The sequence below is a fragment of the Macaca nemestrina genome, chromosome 8 (genome assembly GCF_043159975.1).
Source record: "Macaca nemestrina isolate mMacNem1 chromosome 8, mMacNem.hap1, whole genome shotgun sequence".
NCBI lineage: Eukaryota > Metazoa > Chordata > Mammalia > Primates > Cercopithecidae > Macaca > Macaca nemestrina.
In genome coordinates, this window is record NC_092132.1 from 113,846,570 (window position 1) to 113,869,304 (window position 22,735).

Genomic DNA, 22,735 nt, shown 5'->3' on the forward strand with positions numbered 1-22,735 from the left:
AAGAGATTTTGAGCACGAGTTTGAGATAAGCAGATTTCTTTTCTTTTTCATTTTTTTTGTATATATATATATATATATTGGAAAAATCACTCTGCTAGCTGCAGAGGATGGATTGCTGCAGATTGAGGTTGGAGGCAGCAACAACAGTTAGGAAGATTGTTCTATTAATCTAAGTGAGAAACAAGGAAAGCCTAACCTAAGATAGTGGCAGTGGAGACAGTGATGGGGAGACTGACATTAGACACTGATAAGACATGATGAATCATTTAGGGAGCTTTTGGCAGCAAGTAAAAGGAAAATAAACAGCACACGCCAGCTCCAATAATAAATAAATGTATTTGGTAACCAAACATTAAGTCCAGAAAGGGGATGAATTTCAGTGACTTGCAGTGGCTCCGACTCTGAACATCCACTTGATTTTCTTGTCTGTTGTTCCCGTTGATTTCATTCTCAAGATGGCAGCAAGATGGTTACAGCTATTCCAGACCTCATATCCACATACGAAGTCATCTAGGGAGGGAGGCTCATTTCCAGAAGCTAACTCAACAAGCTGGCCCTAAACAGATAACCACCCCAGAAGCTCCTAATAAACTTCTTTTTGGTTCTCATTAGCCTGAATGAGGTCACCTGCCTATTCCTGAATCAGTTGTTGGCAGGGGGTAATGGGATTACTGTTACATATGTGTCTCTGGAACATTCTTGAAGTTGATGGTAGGATTTATTTCTCCAGTAGCATTTGGACTGTGTCTAGATATGGGGAGGAGAGAGAAAAAAATTGATCAAAATCAGGGTATTCTAGAAATGTGGGAGGGGGACACAGATGTGCAGTAGGCAGTCAACATCGTTCAATACCGTCGGTAACTGTTTTGGTGTGGGAAGTGGAGGGAGCGATTGTCAGTATTCACAGGCTTACTGAACTGGGTGATTAGATATTTTCATCAGGATAAGAAACAGGAGAATAAACAGCTTTGGGCAGAAGATCAGTTTTGATGAGAATGAGGTAGATCTATGTAAAGATGTCAAATAGTCATCTAAATAAGCAGTTAAACATATGAGTTTGAAGCTTAGAAAAGGGTTTAGATTAAAGATATATATTTGGAAGTTGCACGCATATGGAGTTATGTAGCACACAGGTGCAGGGTGAGGTCATTGTTGGATGTGATAACCCAAGAAAGTATGCTGCGTGAGGAAAGAAAAGATAAGCCTTCATCTCTAGAAAAGGCCAAAGTCTGACTTGAAATTAACTACCTTGATTTGCATATCAAAGGGGTGTTTCTTGAATTTGGATAGCTGTTGCAGTGAAAATTTCTACATAACTAAATGATTTCTATACTCCATTTGACAGCTCATTATTTTTAAAGCCACATTCCTCCCCCACCTCTGACAAAATTCACTTAAAGAGTTTGGAAAGAACTTTGGAGTTAGTAGCAATAGGATTTCGCTAAAATAGCAAATACTTCATGGATTGTAAAAATGTTTGGAATTCTTTTATGACACAAATAACCAGCTATGGTTAACAGGCCAGATGGCTTCTCCTGGAATGAAGACATGTTTAGTGAACTTATAGTCGGTGACTTTGCAGTTGAATCTAATAAATTCAACTTGACAATTTTAGAGGAGGGCTTTAGCAAGAGCTCAAAGAATATTAAAATCAAATCCAACGGAAAGTTTAGACATCTCATTCTACCAAATTGAAAGTGAAAGAACAAACAAATACAGGGAGAGGAATCATTTGATTTTGCTTGATTTTGAGGAGCTATGAGGACTGTAAGCCTGCCTCTCCCCCTGGCAGAGACCACGTGGTAGGTGGCCCCATAGTGCTGGAATCCAGAAAATCTCCCTCCAGAGTTGGCGTGATCAGATTCCAGAAGCACAGCCTCTCCTGCTTATTCACATGATCTGACCCAGCATGAAAGAGGACTGGGTCAGCAAAACTCCGAGGAAGAAAGCTAACCAGGCAGGCCCGGCCACCTCAGAGCTTTCTAGTTTCCTATTTAGAGGACATTTCTCACATACATAAAAACATTGTCATAGACAATTTTTCTAAGCCAAAGAGAGAAAGGTTTTTTAATGCTAGATAGAAGCAAACAAGGGATCAGACCTGGCAAATGCCCTGGGAAATTCAGGAAAAACGAAGGCTGAGACCTTTCTCCCTCCTTGCTCAGCTAAGTAACAGACCACTTAACTGATTAAGAAAGGAGAGGGTGGTCGGATGCTGGCTGGGGGTGGTGTAAGATTCCGTGAACTCTAGGTATTTCCTTCCATCTCTAGAGTTCTGTGTCCCTGCAGTTGACAGAAATGGACAGAGATGCCCAGATTTCAGTACAGTTCAGTCACTCCCTGGCCATGTTACATTTCCTTTGATTCACTTTCCCTATTTGGAAAATAACTGGATGGAGCCAATCCAGTTATCATAAAAAGATAGGACCCTCAAGGATCATATCTTTTTTCATTTTCATAGAAAAAAGAAAAGAAAGGAAAAGAAAAGATGAAGGAAGTGAAGGAGTTCGTCAAGAAAAAGAAAAAGCTTTTCAAGCTCCCAGTGCCTTAGGTTGCACACCTGTGAAAAGGATTTTGAGCCTGTGCAGTGCCCAGAGCAGTGCCTAGTACAGAGTGAGCATCTTTTTAGTGTTGGCGACTTTTATTCCAGCTCTAACTTTATGTAAATCTGTAATTCTAGGACAAGGAACTACCATGATCCTTTTAGCCCAAGTCAAGATTCCTAGGAATTAAAAGTGCTTCAACACATATGAACACATCTTGAAAATATTACATGGCCAGAAGCTAGGTTTGCTAAAGTGCCTTTTTATTATTATTAAGTATTTCTAAGCCCTTTTAAGGAAGGTTGTTTTCAAAATAAGGTAAAGGATTTTAATTAGGTTTCGTAATATCTTGTAAAACTGTGCCCTACAGGGTATCTGTCCTTTGTATTAAATGGAGCTGTATTAGGATTAATTACCAGAAGAGATGGATGAGAGTCCACTGGCTCCTTGATGAGAACTCACTGCCCCAGCTCAGTAATCTCCACACCCCAGAGTAAGGTCGACTGTAATTACAGGGGGATGGGAGAGGGGAACATGATCCAACTCTGAGGGGAAAAAAGCGACTTAAACCTTTCTTTCCCTGAGAAAGAAAAGTGGCTTGATTCATCATTCATCCATTCATTCATCCATTCATTTGTTCGTCTATTCTTTTTGCTTCCCTCCTTTATCTCATAACCCTTTACATTAGAAATATGCACAATAATCACTTGGAGTTACCTGTGTCAAAAGAAAACTTTAGACAAGTTAAATTTGATGGAGTTTAATTGAGCCAAAAAATAAACAAAAACAAAAACAAGAAAAGAAACAATTTGCGAATCGGACAACCTCCAGGATCACAGCAGATTCAGAGAGACTCCAGGGATGCCTCACGGTCTGAACACATTTATAGGCCAAAAAAAGTAAAGTGATGTACAGCAATCGGAAGCGAGATACAGAAACAGTGGGATTGGTTATGGCTTGGCATTTGCCTTATTCGAACACAGTTTGAACACTCAGCTGTCTATGAGTGGTCGAGGTATGGCCGCTGGGATTGGCCAACACTCAGCTATTAACCTAGGTTACCATTCGTCCACAAGGACTCAAATGTAGAAGTATAGAGTCCTTCTGGGACCGTATTTAGTTCACTTTAACACTTGATAAAATGCAGATTCTAGTCTTTTTCTTCTGATTTCATAAGGTTAGATTGGAGCCGCCAGTCTGCATTTTTAACTAGTACAGCGGAGAATTCTGATGCTCGCAGCATGGGCTTCAGTAAAACACTACTTGATGGTGAGGAATGGTAAATCCCAAGACCAGGCAGACTTGTGGGCAATGTGGATGGACTGATGATGTGATGACTCTTCAAAATGATTTTCTTTAAACATTTATTCAACATTTATATGATGACCTTTTTTTGGTGACATATTTACATGAAAGCATATTTTAATTGATATTTCTATTAATAGATATTCAGAAAAGATTTGCCTAACAATTCATCTCTGTCCAAAGTAGACTGCATGCTGTAAAGAAAGCTCGGCAAAACAGAACTGCAATGAACATTATCCAGATTCAGAATTTGAGGTGGCTACAACTGCCAATTCCAGAGGACAATCATCTTGTTGAGAGTAGATTTGTACCTGCAACATGCAAGTTTTTTCATTTATAATTTTTTATTTTCATTTACCTTTGAGGGCACTCTGAAAGGTAAGACTAATTAACATTTCACCAGTTATCTAATTAGTCCCTGTGCAAACCTGAATTAATTGGTATCATAATTTCTGTTTATTGCATTGATATTTTAATGTCCTTTGCAGACTAGCATGATGTGTGGTTCCTCATCTCTTCTTCCTTTAATCTTTTCTAGGTAGGACCACTAGATATAAATTAAAAAAAAAAAAAAAGAAAAAAAGAGTAAGTGGAGGAACTTCAGCCAGGCGAGGTGGCTCACGCCTGTAATCCCAGCACTTTGGGAGGCTGAAGTGGATGGATCGTGCATGAGGTCAGGAGTTTGAGACTAGCCTGACCAACATCATGAAACCCCTTCTCTACTAAAAATACAAAAATTAGCCAGGCGTGGTTGTGTGCATCTGTAATCCCAGCTACTCAGGAGGCTGAGGCAGGAGAATCACTTGAACCCAGGAGGCAGAGGTTGCAGTGAGCCGAGATCACACCACTGTACTCCAGCCTGGGTGACAGAGTGAGACTCTGTCTCAGAAAAAAAAAAAAAAAAGAAAAAGAAAGGGGGTGGGAGTGGGGGGGGCCAGTGGAGGAACTTCTGGGGATTGGGCCAGGCTCTAAGTGTCAGTCTCGGAATGAAAAGCTCACAGTCAATGGTCTGTAATGGTATTGTTACCCAGTACATCCATGGTGCTGAGTCTCACCGCACTGCCACAGGGCTCTTAGGAAAAGATGGTAGCAGCGGTTGAGAATGAACCTTGGAAAAGACCTCAGCCGGCAGTTACTACTGTAAAGAACCAGGGTCTAGGAAAGACCCTGTATCTCAGAAAAGATACTTGCAACAGTTACACAGGTGTCAAGACCCTGTCACTTGGCCTTAGTTCAAGGCGGAGCTCAGACTCACAGTAACTGGAAGAAACTCACATGTGTGGATGGAATGTGTTCAGTGCTGCAGAGCCCATGAATATCTGGGTGTTCAGGGATCAGCCCTAGGCTACAGGCTCACCTGTTAGAGCAACTGGGCCAAGTCCCCTCTCAATCCATTGTTGGGGATGAATTGCTAAAAACTCTGTGATCCTGTTCAGAATTGTCTGAAGATATAGGAAGAATTGTCTTAGAATTTAAACAACCACTTCTAGTTCTCATTTCTGAGAAAAAAATAAATGGGTTATCCAAAGAGTAGAGCCTTATTGAGTATTCAGCCTGTTGAAAGATAAATGCTGATCCCAGAAACAGTATCTTCAAATGATGAAGAGTTAAGGTAACGGTGTGATTTTCAGGTTTAAATGATGTTACCCACTTTTTTGGAGGCCTAATAACGTGCATGTAATTAAATCTCCAATTTTACACCTCAGACATTTCTCCTCTGCCCACGTATATTACACTGTGCTAAGTGTAATATACACATGTGTGTGCAGGTGTGTGTGTGTGTGGGTTGTGTGCATATGTGTACCTATTTCTGACTTATTCCTCACAATGACCTTAAGAGTTGGCACTGTTATTCTATTCTATGGATGAGCCAAATGAGTCTCAGAGAAGTTAAGTAACTTGGTCAAGATGACAAAGCTGGTGAGTGGTGCGGCTGGATTTGGACTTTGCGTGCTTCTAGATCCTCCCTTCTTCATTGCTTTGCTCTGTGGTGGGAGGACACATAGTACAGCTAATGGAACACAGGGTGGGATGAACAGATATGGCTTCAAGTGGCAGATAATTTTTTTTTGACATGGAGTTTTTCTCGGTCATCCAGGTTGGAGTGCAGTGGCACCAACTCGGCTCACTGCAACCTCTACCTCCAAGGTTTAAGCAATTCTCCTGCCGCAGTCCCCCAAGTAGCTGGGATTACAGGTGCCTGCCCCAAGCCAGGCTAATTTTTGTAGTTTTAGTAGAGATGGGGTTTCATCTTATTGGCCAGGCTGGTCTCAATCTCCTGACCTCAGGTGATCTGCACACCTCGGCCTCCCAAAGTGCTAGGATTACAGGCATGAGCCACTGTGCCCGGCCCAGATATGCTTTTAGCTAGCTTTATAAACTTTCTTAATTCAGCAATTTTCCATTCATTTTTTTTTAAAGTTGCAAAGCATCTTTTATATCCTAAACACTACTTTAGTGAAAAAAAAGAAAAAACAAAAAGCAGACAAACACACTTGTCTTTATAAACCTTATACTTTAACACAGAGTACAGATGATGAACACTAAACCTAGTAAGTACATTACAAAATACAATGCAAAATATCATTACAAAGACATATTTAAAAATAAATACAAAAAACCCTAATAAAAACAAGTATTATATTGTTAACAAGTGATAAATCCTATGAGAAAACAAAAAGTGCAATGAAGGGACACTGGAAATGCGGGAGATGGGTATGCAACTGTTTCAAATAGGGTGATCAGGATAGCCCAAGACTCATTGAGAAGGTGATATTTGATAAGAAGGAAGGAAGGAAGGAAGGAAGGAAGGAAGGAAGGAAGGAAGGAAGGAAGGAAGGAAGGAAGGAAGGAAGGAAAGAAAGAAAGAAAGAAAGAAAGAAAGAAAGAAAGAAAGAAAGAAAGAAAGAAAGAAAGAAAGAAAGAGAAAAAAATAGAAAAGAAAAGAAAAGAAGAAGGAGGTGAAGGAGTTAGTCAAGAGGACATTAGAGGAGAGAATACCAGGTGGAAATCAGTGTAAAGGCCTTGAAACTAGAGCTTGCCTGTTGTCATTGAGCAATAGCAGGTGGCTGACATGGCTGCATTGATGTCAGAGGATCATAAGCATCTATGTCACAAAGGGACTCTTAGACCATAGTAGAAAATGGGGAGTTATTACTGAGTCCCCAGCAGGGAAGTGCCAAGACCCAAGCTTATTTCATTTTACTTTATTATTATTTTTTGAGACAGGGTAGCTTAATTCCAGGTTCAGCCTTTCTCTTAAACAATATGCTATACTGCTTCAGGGACCAATCATCTTCCCTCCTCCCTCCCTCCCTCCCTCCTTCCCTCCTTCCCTTCCTTCCTTCCTTCCTTCCTTCCTTCCTTCCTTCCTTCCTTCCTTCCTTCCTTCCTTCCTTCCTTCCTTCCTTCTTTCCTTCTTTTCTTCTTTCTTTCTCTCTCTTTTTTTTTTTTTTGATAAGATATGGTCTCACTTTGTTTCCCAGGCTGGAGTGCAGTGGTTGTGATCAGACCTCACTGCAGCTTTGACCTCCTGGGCTCAAGTGATCCACCAGTCTCAGCATCCTGAGCAGCTAGGACTGCAGGCATGCTCCATCGTGCTTGGTTAATTTTTTACGTATTTTGTATAGGTGGGGTCTCACTGTGTTTTTCAGGCTAGTCTCAAACTCCTGGCCTCAAGTCGTCCTCCTGCCTGGGACTTCCACAGTGTTGAAATTATGTGCATGAGCCACTGTGCCTGGCCTGAGCTTACTTTTTTGCAAAGAATTTCTCTAGCTGCTGTGCTGTTGAGAGACAAGAGAGAAAGCAAGGAAATCCATCATAATGAGGCCATCACAATGTCCAGGCAGAAGAGGACGGTGGCTGGCCCTGAGGTAGCAGTAATGGACATGAGAGGAAAATTGCTCAAATTCTGCATTTCTTTTGAGGGTAGAACCAACTTGTTTCCTTGATGGGTCTGATGTAGGATGTAGGGTGAGAGAGAAGGAAAGGAGTGAGTCAGAGATGACTAGGAATTTGGGAATGAACATCTGAAAAGATAGCGTTGTCTCTACTGAGAAGGGGAAGACAAAGAAATTAGCAGGTTTGGGGTCAATATTAGATGCTCCTTTGGAAACATGTGATATGTTAAATAAGTATTAGACATGCAAAGGAAGTTTTTAAGTATTCCATTTGATCCGTGACTCTGGAGTTCAGAAGAGAAGTCTGAGCATCTGAGCTGACGCTGTGGGCCCAGGAGTCATCTGCACACAGCTAGCATTATCAGGCCAACTCCTGCAGAAACAGGAACATATTCAAAAGCTCCAACAGAAAAGAATCAAATCAGGGGCTGTCTACCGGGATGTTGGCAGGATAGAAGGGATTTTCAAGGAATGGTGGGCACCCAGGGAACAGCAGAGGTGGAAAAGCCATTACCACGTTTAGGGTTGAAGAAGCCAAGAGGGAAGAGTGTGTCTGAAGCAGTGAGAGTTAGAACCCTGGAAAACTCCTGCTCCTGCAGTTTCTGTCTATGAGCAGAGCAGATAGGAGTCGGCTGGCGGGGGAGGGTCTGGGTAACGTGATCTGCAGCCTTAGCTTCCTGTGGCATGAACGAAGCTGAGGAGGCTGGAGGAAGAATCTGAAGGTACAAGGCAAAAGAGCAAAGCAGCACAGATTGTGTGTAAAGCCTGAGGCTAGGTATGATCACTAAGGCAATAAGTAAGTAGCCAGGAGAAGAAAAAGAACTGAGCCTGGAACTCTTCATCATGAAGAGGTTTGGAAGAAGAGGAAGAACTAGCAAAGGCCACTACAAAGAAATAGCCTGTGAGATAGGACCAGGAGCAGAAAGTGTGAAATCCAGGAAGCTAAATAAAGAACAAGGGAGGGTGTGTGATCAAGGGGGAGAGCATGTTCTCTGCATCGAATGCAGCCAATGTGTCAAATAAGATGCAGACTGACAGCTGAGCCATGGAGTTAGCAACATAGAAATTATTGGTGTCTGGGACTCTAAGTAAGTCTCACTTTTTTAGAGGTGGTTTAATTATTTTTTTTCCTCTGTCTCTCTTTTTTCTCATTTTCCCAGCTCCCTGTTTCTTATTTAGCTCTTCAAAAATGCAAATATAACCTTACACGTCTCTTTCACCAGAAATTCCCTCCAGGGCAAGTTTTTCTAATTATGGGCTCCTGTGATCTCTCCTTGAGAGTTGACAGTCAATTTGCACCCCAAAGCATAACTGCCATGGAACTTTCACCTCCAGGGGTTTGCCTGGAAACTTCCATCCTTCCTGGGTTGACTCGGAACTTTCATCCACCTGCTTAGCCACTTTTACAACTCTCTTCTGCCCAGGAAGGCACCAACTCAACTGTCCGATAGACAAGACACCAAGCTAACTGGGGCACCCCTGTCCTTACTCATTTCCTCCCCTATCTTATAAAAATAACTGTTTTCTGCTCCAAAGGTGAAGCAGCACATTTAACGACAGGATTATTTGTGCCCCTTCCTCCAAACTAACTTCTGAATAAATTCACTTTTTAAAATCAGACCTCGCTCTTAATAATTAAACTCTACATGCAGCGAGCAACTAACCTGCTTTTGGGTTACAGGACAAGCGCTTTTTCAGCAGAGTGGTGGGAGAGAGAAATACCTCTCGAGAGTACCCTCAAGGGGGATGGGATAAGAGGGGTTTCTGACAGCAAGAGAAAAGTCTTTCTGGGAGTTTTGCTGCAAAGAGGAGCAAAACAATGGGGCAGAAAGTGGGGAAAGAACCAAAGGTCAAGATAAATACGTTTTGGGTAAATAAATAACAGTGTGTTTCCATGACATTGGGAAAGATCTAAAGAGAGAGAGAAATGAATCAGGATAAGGAAGAGGGAATTCCTAAAGTGATGTCTTGTCCTGGTTTATGCTTCTTCCATGGAATGGCATCCTAATTTGCCATCTTTGGGGGCTTCTTGGAGAGGGAATGGGACACAACAAAAGTATGTGACCTGCTGACAAGGTCAGACACTCTCAGCGCCAACCTTCCCCACCCACCCTGCCTGCCTTTTAGAGCATCCATAATATCCTCCTTAAGTGAGATGGAGCAAGGACCCCATTTTTAGGGGCCCATAGACCCCCAAGCATGGAAATAAAGGAAAATACTGAGTTCCTTCAAGGGAAATTCCAGGCACCCAGCTAATCCTGAGAAGTAAATGAGTAGCTTGATAAGCAAAAGGTAATAGTAACTTAAAACAATAGCCAAGGAAGTTACAGTCATAAGAGGTTTGGTTCCCCTATAGAAACTAAAGGTAACATCTTAACATATGTCCCTGAGTTGCTTTCCGGAAGCCTGGACCCCCATCAAAGACTCCCAGCAAACAGATCTGCTGGCACAAAGACCTCAGACAAGGGCGTGCTGAAGACGGGACTCTGACCACCTTTCTTTGTTCTAAAGTTCTTCTTGAGGGGCCTGGAGGGAGTTGCATTCACAAACTGTAGCTAACATTCCTTTCTGCTGATCCCACATTTTTGAACAAAGCTTTTCTGTCTTAGCCAATTGCTGTCAGAAAATCTTCCAATCTACCTATGACTTGTAAGCCTTCACCTCAAGATATCCCACTCTTTCAGGCCAACATGTACACTCCATGTATTGATTTATGATTTTGCCTGTAACTTCTGCTTTCCTAAAACATACCCCTGCCTTTAAAAATCCTTACCTGAGAGCCACCAGGGAGGTCAGAATTTGAATGTTAGCTGCCTGGTCCTCCTTGCCTGGGACCCTGGGAAAAATGGCTTCCTTTTTCCCATTGCAAACTTTGGAATGGATATCTGCTCTTACTGCAATGGGCAAGCAGATCCCAGTTCGGTTCTATAACACAAGGACAGTAACGGGGAGTTATCTGCCACCTATAATGTACCAGGCACTGTGCTTCATAGACATTAACTCAAACTTCCACAACAACCAGAGCTTTATGTCTAATTTCTGGAACAGGATATTTGCATGACAGTATTTCAAAGAGAGGTTAAGAAACTTATAGGACATGGCTCCCAGGAGGAAGAACCAAGACACGAATCCTGGTATTTGTGACAAAGCCCTTATTCTATTTAGTCTCCTCATCCAGCCTCATAGTTAACTTTGCTTTTTCTGTATCACCTCTCTCTTTCCTCATTCTGTCTGGGTTTTTCACTATCTATTCATTGTTCTCCAAAATCTCTACCTCCTCACCCCCAGCCACTTTCTCCTCATTAAAAATCATCTCTGATGATGTTAATATTTAGTACGATAAGGTTCCCCATCCAAGAACTACTATTTTTCCTTTAAAATGGGACTTTCCTGCAAAATTTAGACTTTCCCTTTTCCCAGGATCAGTCTCTAATAGTGGAATTTCATGCATGACAATTGGTAAAGAACAGGGTCTTCCAAAAGCCAAGGAAATCTAGCTGTGAAGACCAGTATCTTGTGCCTCTGAAAGATTATTCTGTCTCTTCGTGCTATTCATTTAGACAACTACTTATTCTTCAATTCAAGTTCTCAAGAATTTATGACCTCAGCATCTTTGCAGGTCATAACTGAACTGCCTGTTTTCCTGGCTTAAAGTTGATCAATGCTGTTGTCTACCCCCTTAGAAATGCTTCTCTCTGTGTCTCTCTCTAGCTCTTTTTTCTGTCTCCTGTTCTTTCTTTTCCTTGCTCTCTCTCTCTCTCTCTGTTACACACACATTGCTCTTCCTTAAAAAGGAACCCTTTCACCCAGCCTCTACCTCCTTTTTGCCCGTGGTACTTAAAACATGAAGAAGATTTGGGGAGGATGGAGTGACCTGCCACTGTTGCTAATAGGTCGGATCGATATCGCAAAATGCGCCACATCCTTCTTCATTTTCTCATCATGGGGCAATCGATAGCCTTGCCTTGCCTGTAAACCTTTTGCAAAGGTTGGTCACTTCTTAATTCCTTAACTGGGCATTCTCACTGCAAGGTACCGGAGGCAGAAAAGGAGGATCTGGTCCTGAATTTGCCGAGTTTGAGTGGCTTGCACTCACTGCCCTGTGGTCCCCATGGAGCACCCATATTCACAGATGTGCAGGTGTCAATGAGGGAGCATGAGTGTGTGGGTGCCTGCGTGTGCATGCATTTCATAAATGTAAGTAGATCAAAAGCATCTACTGCAATTTACATTCAGGGAACTTAACTCACTAGAAGAGAGACAAAGTGCAGAAGGATGTATTCTTCCCTATAAATTAATACCATATGGAAAACCTTTTTATTCTAATGACTTGATGCAGCAGGCATTTGGTGTAGGGAAGTAACAGTACCTGCTTTTCAATGATGCTGCTCTGCCCTCGCTTGTCATGCTCGCTCTGGATCCAAAGTACGTGCTCTGATAAAGGACTTGTGGGACAACGCATCTGGCCTTAGGCGGAGCAAGCCATGCCTCTATATTGTGGTTTGAAAGGTTGGAAGGTTCTCTTTACCCCAAAAAGAAATGACACTTCCTCCAGGACCACCACAATACCTCAGCCTCTTGCATGACTGGATACCCCAGGGTTAGACATTGCAGGCAGCAGCTAAAATGTAAACATAATGTGTAGTGTGGCGGGGAGGGAGAGTAATATAAATCAATCCATTTGTATGATTCAGATATTTGTCCCTTTCAGATCTCATGTTGAAATGTGATTCCCAGTGTTGGAGGTGGGGCCTGATGGGAGGTGTTTTTGTTATAGGGGAAGATCCCTTGTGAATGGCTTGATGCTGTCCTCGAGACGGTGAGTGCGTTCTTGCAAGATCTGGTTGTTTAACAGGGTGCAGCACCTCTCAGCCCCCCTTGCTCTGCCTCTTGCTGTGATGTACCTGCTCCTGCTTCCTCTTCTGCCATCAGCAAGAGCTCCCCGAGGTCTCCCCAGAAGTCAAGCAGGTGCCAGCACCAAGCTTCCTGTACAGCCTGCAGAACTGTGAGCCCATTACACCTCTTTTCATTACTCAGCCTCAAGTATTTCTTTACAGAAATGCAAAAGAAGGGCCTAACATATCCATTCATTCCTGATTGTGAATTAGTATATCAAATTAGTGTTAGACTTCTGGAAATTTCTGAAAGAATGAGGGCCAGGAAGGGGGAGGTGGGCAAAATGCAGCACCCCACGGGTGTTCACATCAGAGTCGCTGGCACCTGTGCAGATATTACCTCACATGGCAAAAAGCACTTTGCAGATGTCCTTAAGTTAAGGACCTAGAGATTGAGACACATCAGGTGTGTAACTAGCAAAAGGGTCAGGCTGCTCGAAGCTTGTAGAAAGTAGTCAAACATCATAACCAGTGATAAGAGGGAGCGACATTTTCCTTTATTCTCCATGCTAGCAGAGGAAGAGCAGTAAACAATTCCACTCTTCAATCTGTGGCGGGAACACAGGGGATTTTAAAGCAGGGGTCTGGAATGCAGAAGAGACAAGACGGGCTTGGAGGTGCCAGGTGGAATGACTTGTTGTGTGATTCTCTTGATTTATGGTCCCATTTGGTGAAGGGGCTGACACCAACATGGATCCTGCCAGGTTATAAATGAGTTATTCTTCATCCAGGTGTGGGTTCTGACCTTGAAGTAATCTTTTGTTGGAGTGAGAATTCCAGCAGTGTCTGGTCCCTATCGGGATCTGACTCTTAAAGCTTCTAAGGAAATATATGACCAGATAAGAGAACATAGTGTGTGTTTAACAAGCATTTTGGTAAATAAATATGCATAAGGCATGTGAGTATAGCATGGGGAAGGAAATGGAGTAGGGGTCACAGCACAGTCCAAGGTTGTATTTTAACATAAGAGGTAACATACATGCAGTTGGTTTCAAAGTTATTATGCTGAGACTGGGAGTGGGGAGAGGAAAAGGGAAAGAAGAAGGAAAAAAAGTTCAAAATGCAATTTGCAGCTCAGCTGCTAAGCTGTTGGTTACAGGTGGACCCTATAAGATATGGCATATATACAAAATGGAATACTATTCAGCCATAAAAAAGAATGAAATTGATAGAGGGGCAGGAGGCAGACAGACGCCTGAGCAGATAGGGGAACCTGCACAGGGGAATGCCCCACATGGACTGGGAGAATGGGGTGGAGCCACCAGAAATATGTGCCTTATGCAGGGGAGGAGGCTGGCCTCTTCAACTCACGTGTGTGGCCTGGTATTCAATTTGTGAGGTGGAAACCTGCTCGCAAGACCTCTCTTTTTGTTGAGAGCTTTCCTTTCGCTTAATCAATTCTGCCCTGCTCATCTTTCAATTTGTTGGCATGCCTACTTTTTCCTGGTTATGAGGAAAGAACCTAGATTTACCTGAAATAAGGAGCAAAAAATCCTGCATCAAAATCATGTCTTTTGCTGCAACATGGATAGAAATGTGGGCTATTAAGTAAAATAGCTCAGAAACAGAAAGTTACAAATATCACACATTCTCACTTACAAGTGGAAGCTACATAACGTATACACAGACAGAAAGAGTGGAATAATAGACATTGCTGACTAGGATGGGTGAGAGGGTAGAAGAGGTGAAGGATGAGAAATTACCTAGTGAGTACAGTGTACACTATCTGGGTGACAGTTACACTAAAAACCACAATTTTAATATATTACATAGATAATATATCCATTTTACAAAACTACATTTGTACCTCTTAAATTTATGCAAACAATTTTTTTTTAAGTAGAGGGAGGAGGCAGAAGAGAAGAGTCAGAGAAGGCTCTGTGAAACAGAAGGAAGCTCAGAATAATGTGTGAGAAGGAGGTAACCTGCTTCTGCTGGGTCTAAAGATGGAGGAAGAGGTCAGGAGCCAGCACGCATTGATGCGTCCTGGAAGCTGGAAAAGGCACGGAAGCAAGTTCTTCCCTAGGACATCCAGAAAGGAGCACAGACAGTCCTACTGACAGCTTGATTTTAGCCCCATGAGGCTAGTGTTGGACGTCTAACCTACAGAACTAAAAGAGAATAAATTTGTTTTCTTTTCAGCCACTAAATTTGTGGTCATTTTTTGTGACATCCAGAGAAAACAAGTACAGAAAGTGAGCTTTGAAAGAAAGGAGAGGGTCCATACCACCTGAATTTTGGGAAGCACCTGAGAGGGCAGGCTAGGTTGGTAAATGGAGCCCGGGGAAGACAGGAGGTCGCCTCGGGGAGCTACTGGGGAGGAATAAGAGGTGGGGTAAACAGGAGCCGAGACAAGGGCATCCCTCACTTGAGGCCTCTGGTGCCATTCATGCAGGAAATGCATCTCCAGGAACCCAACTCTGAATGGTACTAGGGGAGGCAGGGGTCACAGAGAAACACAAGGAGCACACCCCCAGCCATTAGGCTGGGCACAAAGACACAGCAGTCTGACAGGTGCTGTCCTGACCACTGCAGCTTCTCCTCTAGATCATCCAAGGCGTTTCACGTTCCGGGGCCCTTGGCCTCCATGTTCAATCTTGGCTCACCCTCTGATGAAAGATATCAGACCGAGGCCAGAGAGGACTTTCTCTCAACTCCAGCAAGTCTCAGCCATTCAGGCTGGGAGAGTTCATACCCTGTGACGTGAGGCTTGTCCGATATAGCTTGACAGACAAAACCTATGAGAAACAAAGCATGGGAAGGAGGATGGCAGGATAGATAACTGTTTCCAGAAAGCAACTTAAACTTTTCAACCTGGCTGGTGTGGAGAAAAATACTAAGTTTCAAAAACATACGGCATTTTTAGGTGGTGGCTAAAGCACCGAAACCAAAACGTGCAGGAACATAATTTCCTAGAACAAAGAGCTCATAACCTGGAGGAGTATAGTGGTGCAGTCACGGCTCACTGCAGCCTCGTACTCCTGGGTCCAAGCGATCCTCCTGCCTTAGCCTCCCAAGTTGCTGGGACTATAGGTCTCTGCTGCTGTGGCCTACTTTTATTTTTTTCTTAGCAACAAGGTCTTGCTGTGTTGCCCAAGTTGGTCTTGAACTCCTGGCCTCAAGTGATCCTGCCACCTTGGCCTCCCAAAGTACTGGGATTATAGGTGAGAGCCACCGCAGCTGGCAACAACTTATACCTTCTAGGGAGAAATTTTATTTCCATTTTGCCTGAATCTTAAGTACTGTCTGCAGAGTGGCACAAGGTGGTTGATAATGATGAACCAAATCAGCAAGGTTGATTTTTCTGGAAATTCTCTTCATGTATACCCACTCAACAGGTATGAGAATTATATGAAAGGAAGAGAGCTTGGTGCATCTTATACAGTGACAAGAGGTTTGTCATAGTCTGAAGAAGAGACACCTTTCTCTTTTCTTCCCCTTTAAAAGATGCCAGCAGTATATAACATCTGAATCAGTAGCTTTGTGACATGCATTTCTCCAGGTGATTGGTTTCATGGACGATTGCCCATAAGCATTTCTCAGCCCTATCTCTACACTCCTGAGAATATTTGAACTATGGACAATCATTCTTATCACAATGTAATATTAAGAGGTGAAATGATCAGAAAATACTACATCAAATGCCAAGAACATAGACTGGAAATAAACACTGATAATTGCTAGTTAAATGTGGCCATGAAATGCATTTCCTTCACCTGTCTTGGTGGAACACGTATTCTTTTCTCTGATGACATTGAGGCCCCGGAGGCACATGCTTCAGTTTGCAGCTCCCCAGCTCTCGGGAAACCCGTGGAAACTGCACTGTCTCACCTCCACTCTGCCACTGGGGTAAGCTCCCTCCTTGCTCAAGCTTGTTTGGGTCCCTAACGTGCCCTAAATGAGATCACTGGGCAGAAAACCCTCTCCAGCCTGCCTCGGGGAGGCCCGCTGGCTGCCACCTTCAAGGATCTATGGACCCCAAAGTGATCTCTGAGCAGCTTTCCCACATCACGGAACTCTTTCTTCCCCCATGAGGTGGAAAGGCGTGTTTCCTAGCACTCTGCCACCACACTGCCTTTCTCCATTCCCACTCAGTCCTTGCCTTTTGTCCTTCACTGACCGGTGGCATACTTTTAATCTCTGAGAGGCTCCCTACAGTGCTCTTCTGGGTGATGGCCTCTGTGCTTCTGTTCACATGTTATTCAGTGTGGCTGCTCTCACTGCCGGGGGCTGACAGCTGAGTGAGAGTAATCTGAATTCTCCTTTCTCGGGGACCCAGAAGTATGAAAAACTCAGCAGGTTTTGGCCAAGTGCTTAGATTTTACAGATTTAGAATCCATTACCCAGGTGCAGATAGTGGAATCTAAGAATATTAGGAGGAGGAGAGAAAGAAGGAAGAAAGGCCAGGTGCAGTGTCTTACACCTGTAATCCCAGTGCATTGGGAGACCAAGGAGGGAGGATCACTTGAGGCCAGGAGTTCGAGGCTGCAGTGAGCTATGATGGCACCACTGCACTCCAGCCTGGGGGACAGAGCAAGACCCTATCTCTAAAAATAAATTTTAAAAAAAGAAAGGAGGAAGAGGAAAAGGTAGAAAAGGAAACAAAGAGGAGAGTTTTTTAAAAAGTGTTAACTTCTAGGCCGGGCGCGGTGGCTCAAGCCTGTAATCCCAGCACTTTGGGAGGCCGAGACGGGCGGATCACGAGGTCAGGAGATCGAGACCATCCCGGTTAACATGGTGAAACCCCGTCTCTACTAAAAAAAAAATACAAAAAACTAGCCGGGCGAGGTGGCGGACGCCTGTAGTCCCAGCTACTCGGGAGGCTGAGGCAGGAGAATGGCGTGAACCCGGGAGGCGGAGCTTGCAGTGAGCTGAGATCCGGCCACTGCACTCCAGCCTGGGTGACAGCGCGAGACTCCGTCTCAAAAAAAAAAAAAAAGTGTTAACTTCTAAAACTGAAGAGGAAAAAACATGCAGAAAAGATCATAACAAGCAACCAAATATAACTCCTACTCCCGTGAGGCACAAACGGTCACTTCCAAGTATTCTGCCACCATGCCACGGGGAGAATAGCTCTCTCCTTCTCAGCACTTGGTGGTCCTTCAGTCCCTCTACAGGTTGATAAGAGCAAGCAATGCCCACGCCTGGAATCCACCTACCCAACCAGGCTAGGTTTCTGCTCAATTTAGATCACCTCCAGATGACACACAGGGTATCTCGCCCTTCTCCACAGCCACTGGCATGAAGGGAGGAGACTACACAGGTGCCCAGAATGCAAAGCAGCCCCCAGCAGAAAGTGCACTTGGTTCCCCTGTATGGCCCTTGGCACAGGGTCCTTGACTCCTCCCTCTTATTACACCTCTATCTCCACCCTCCGTCTGTTCTCATTGGAACCCTGTGGCTGCAGAAACCCCCAAATATCATAATCAAACAGGCTTCCAAGTCTGTAGGGAGATGATGGGTAAATAAATCATTGCATGAAAAAGCCATAGAAAATAGACATTGATCTGAACTTGGAGGTAAAGTGTGTGAAATTGTTTATAAATTGTCCGGATAATTACAGGCACTGAAGTGGGACACCAGCTCTTCCATCCTCTCTTGGCTTTTGCACAACATTAATTAACTCTCCCATAGGAAATAGCATGCTCCTTAGACCCAGGCAGTCCCAGATTCGAATCCTGCTTTTAATCCTTACTAGATGCCTGAATTCAGAGTAGTCACGTTTTTGTTGTCACAACTTCCTTGGAGAAAAAAAAATATTTCTTGGAGGCATTGTAGTCAGAATGAAATGAGGTTGGCTACAGGAATGACCTAGAACAGGGCCTGGCATTTACTAGGCAGTCCTTTAACGGTTCCTTACTCCATAGTGTTCCTTAGATTTGTTAGAATGAAGATCCTGAATTTTCACCTTTCCCTCCCGTAGGAGCTAACCATGCTGTCTTCTCCCTCAAGCCTGCTTTTCCTACAGATCTGCTAATCTCTGTGAAGGCTCCTGGGCTGGATTTACCTTGTCCCTGGTCTGAGACCCTCTCCCCACCCCTTCCACTCTGCTCTCCTTGCCTGCAAGGGTCACAGCCACAGGCTCAGGTGCACATTGTCTCCAGCTGTGTGTGTCCACGCTTCTGAGAGTCTCAGCAGGAGATCGGAAGGAGTAAGGAGGGTGAAGACAGGAGTTTACTCCTTTGGCTCCTTCCCTGCGAGGTCAGCTGGGGTTGGCTGAGCCCTCGCCTGAAGCCCAGTGCTCTTCGTAAGGTGTCTGCCCTTTAGGACTTGCCCTCTGAATTCTGAAAACCAATTGCTACCTTTGAACTTAGCCCCAGGCTCCTACACAGTCCCTCATAGTTGCCCTGCACCCTGCCAACACCTTTCTAACTACACTGTTTGTAAAAAACAACAATAACAACAACAAACAAAGAATTCACATTATTCTAATTTGAGAGGTTACTTGTTCCTTGTGGGAATTCTAACTCAATCCTGGCCAGCATCTCTCCTGACCCTCAAATCAAGAATCTAGAAGTTACTTTATTGTTTTTTCTCTTGTGTGAATACCTCTAATCCATGCTAGCCCTCAAGTCTTACCAGATTTACCACCCATATATCTGTGGAAGTGGGCGTTCCCTTCTATTCCCAGTGATTGTCCTCTTAGCTGAGATCCCTGTCCTTGCTTCTTTGAGTCTCTGAATGGTTCCCCTGCGTCCATTCTCACGCCTCCTCAGTCCACCCTTTCTTCTCCCAACAGAGTGGCCTGCAGATCCTCTCCCGGATTCCCAGCACTTAAAAGTGTCTCCAGACGACCCACCACAGCAACGAGATGCATTACGATGCCATATTTGTTCAACTCCCCATATCCCTACCCTGTCCCCACTTCTCTTTCCCCCCTCAGGCCACATAGAAACCCTAGTGTCCACCATCTGTGGTCACATCATAGGCAAATGCAGAGAGACTGTTGGAATGAGAGAAACAGGAATATGGAGAGGAAGTGCTTCTTTTTTTATATACTTGTTTCTTCTAGAGACAGGGTCTTGTTCTATCACTTAGCCTGGAGTGTAGTGGTGCCGTCATGGCACACCACAGCCTGGACCTCTTTGGCTCAAGTGATCCTCCTGCCTCAGCCTCCTGAGTTACGGGGACCACAAATATATGCCACCATGCCCAGCTAGTTTTCACAAAATTTTTGAAGAGACAGGGTCTTGCCCTGTAGCCCAGGCTGATATTGAATTCCTGGGCTCAAGCTCAAGCAATTCTCCAGCCTTGGCCTCCCAAAGGGTTGGGATTTCAGGTGTGAGCCACCTTGCTCAGTAGGAAGTGATAATTTAAATGAATAGTGTTTCTGACTCCTGCTGTGCTAGATGAATGCACTCTCTTCCCTTAGATGTGGTGGACTGAGAGCCAGGAGTCATCATCCTTCTTAGCCTGCACCCCTTCCCTAGTGTAAGCATGCTACCACTCAGCCTAGAGTTTAAAGATGAACATGATTTGTTGAGCATGACTTCAAAACTCAAGCCAATTCTTCATCTGCTGCTTAGATGAAGAAACACAATCTTGCTTCAGTAGTGGACAACAGTATCTGTTGGATACAGTAAGAAATGATATGTCAATCCCTAAGGTATTTCCAAGAGTATATTGACTATCATGGCCTTCCCCTCCTCTGCTGGCTCACGTAACACATGGTCTGGGAATATCCCACCCTCCTTCATGCCAAGGTACTTTGCACATCCCTCTCACCTACCGGGAGCATCCTCCCAGGGTTTCTTACTCTGGATAAAACCTGCATGTTCTCCATGACTCTGCATAAAGTAGGTAAATTCTCCTTCCTTTTTTTCCCTGAAAGTCCTTCGTACACATTTCTATTCGAATATTCATCTCCTTGTTTTGTAACTGGTTACTGGCCTATCTTTCCATTGGACTGTGAGCTCCTTGAGGGCTGATGTTAGTTCATCTTGTTATCCCCTGTGTACCTCGCCTTTCTTTGTCACCCACCATCATTCTGCTAGGGTTCCAGCTCAAGATCACATCACCCCCTGGAATAATGTTCTCAGCAAGGCTGCAGAGCTGTGGTCTTTCACTGAACGTGACCTCTACTTCTGCTCTGTGACCTGAGATAGGCATGGTTGCACCAACAAGCCACCAGGTACTTTGCTCCACCTTGCCCCAGGAGAGAGCTCCGTCATGATGTCGAGCTATATTAGCCTCACAGAGGCCTGAGTGGCCAATCACTCATCCTTTTGAGGCTTGCTTCTTTACAATGGCTCCATCAGTGGCATCAGAGAGCGCCACTCAGCTAGTGAGGTGGAGTTTGACTAGAACTTTGCAATGTTGCTGTGTAAATCAGAGCCCAGGCATACTTGAAAGGTTTACTTGAAGAGAATTTAATGAAGAGACGACAGAAGTATAGCAGGGTTAATGGACTAATAAACAACCATGCAATACCCAGGGACCACCAACAGCAAAAGCATTGCCACTCCTATGCTGAAGGGGAAAGAAGAGGAACTTGTTACTCCAACCCAGCAAGAACTGTGGCCAAGGAAGTGGATGTCTGCCCCTCAGGAGCTGTGGCTATTGATTGAAGATGAACAGGAGGAATAAATACCCCAAACTCTCTTTTTTTCCTCTTTCTAACTCTGCCAGTGCAGAAATTGGGGAACCCAATAGGAAAGCAAAAAGCAGTGGATCTGTGGATGGGCAGTCATGGACATTAGCTGCATGGGGCTCAAAACTGGGAGAGAGAGAAGGCTGGGGAGCAGATTCAAAGGGGTAGATAGAGAATAATAAAGAAGGATCACTTTGGAATATTCCGAATTATCAATTATGCTCTGCAAGGTGATCTGGAATCATAGGGTCTCCAGTGGACTGAATAGTATCTCCCCTAAAATTCATATGTTGATGCCCTAACCCCCAAGGCGATTGTATTCAGAGAAGGGACTTGTGGGCAGGTAATTAGGGCTACATGAGTGGGGAGGTAATTAGAGCTAAATGGGGTCATAATCTGATGGGATCTTAAAGAAGGAGGAGTAGAGGAGAAGAAAGTTCCCTCTGTTTCCCTGCAACCTCAAGGGTCCTTGCACCCCAGAGAAGAAAAGCCCTGTGGGGACAGACACAGTAAGAAGGTTGCCATCCACAATTCAGGAAGAGAGGCCTCATGAGAATTCTGTCATGTTGGCACTTGAATTCCAGAGTTTTAGTCTCCTGAACTGTGAGAAAATAAATGTCTGTTTTGAAGCCACCCAGTCTGTCATATTTTGCAGCCCAAGCAAACTAATATGGGGTCCTTGGAAGGTAATGCCAATTTATGGCAGAAAGACCATCTATTTTTGTAGCTGCATCAATAAGGGTGACCTGACAAAAAGTGTTCTAGTGGGCTTTCTGGGAAACCCAGGTTTCCATTGTATTGGTTATAATAATAAATCCACAAAATCACAGATGGGTACAAATGTTTTTTTAATTTTCTATAACTAATATTAATTTATACTTTGATTCCCAATTTTATCAGATAATGAAAACTTAGTCCCAGTACATTCAAGGGCCTTTTTATGTAGAGGCTTATATGATGCCAATGTTCAGGGGTGAGCATTTGGTCTTTGATGTCTTCCTCTATTCCTCTAGGTACCCCCTGCAGCCCCTTCAAGGCAGCCACAAGGCCTTTGGTGAGTGGGCCCTGGCTTCATGCCCCATGTCTGCACCAGGCTTGGACACAGGGAATATATCCTTCTGTTCCCAGTCTTTCTATGCTATGGGGAACTCTACAAAGGTATTTCTGGCCCGTGTTCTCAGATATACCACATAGTCATTTCATTCTCCTTGATTTCCCCATTTTGCTAGACTGGTTTCAGGAAGGATGAGGTCTGCGAGGTGTGTCACTGATACTCCCTGATCTCAGAGTCTCCAGATCTATCCAGGGGTTCAGTCACCTCCCTTCCAGAGCCTAGACCTCTCTAGTATTAAACTTTCTTCGTTTCCTTTTTCATTCCTTCTCTTCTCCCATGTAGAAGAAATATAGAAAATTTGTTTTTGTTTTTTTTAACATATTCTTCCAAAGTCCAGAATAGTTTCCTATATTCATTGGGCTATACCATTCTTCTCCTGGAATTATAGA

General features: G+C 43.9%; 1 long non-coding RNA gene across 1 annotated transcript; it reads right to left on the bottom strand.

Moving 5' to 3' along the window:
* Nucleotides 1-317: 317 nt before the first annotated feature.
* LOC105476544 (uncharacterized) lies at nucleotides 318-6,930 on the bottom strand. The gene is made up of 2 exons (XR_011606540.1): nucleotides 6,890-6,930; nucleotides 318-747 (listed from the first exon to the last, which is right to left on the bottom strand). It is a non-coding gene; the product is annotated as an uncharacterized lncRNA (long non-coding RNA).
* Between the last annotated feature and the right edge of the window lie 15,805 nt (nucleotides 6,931-22,735).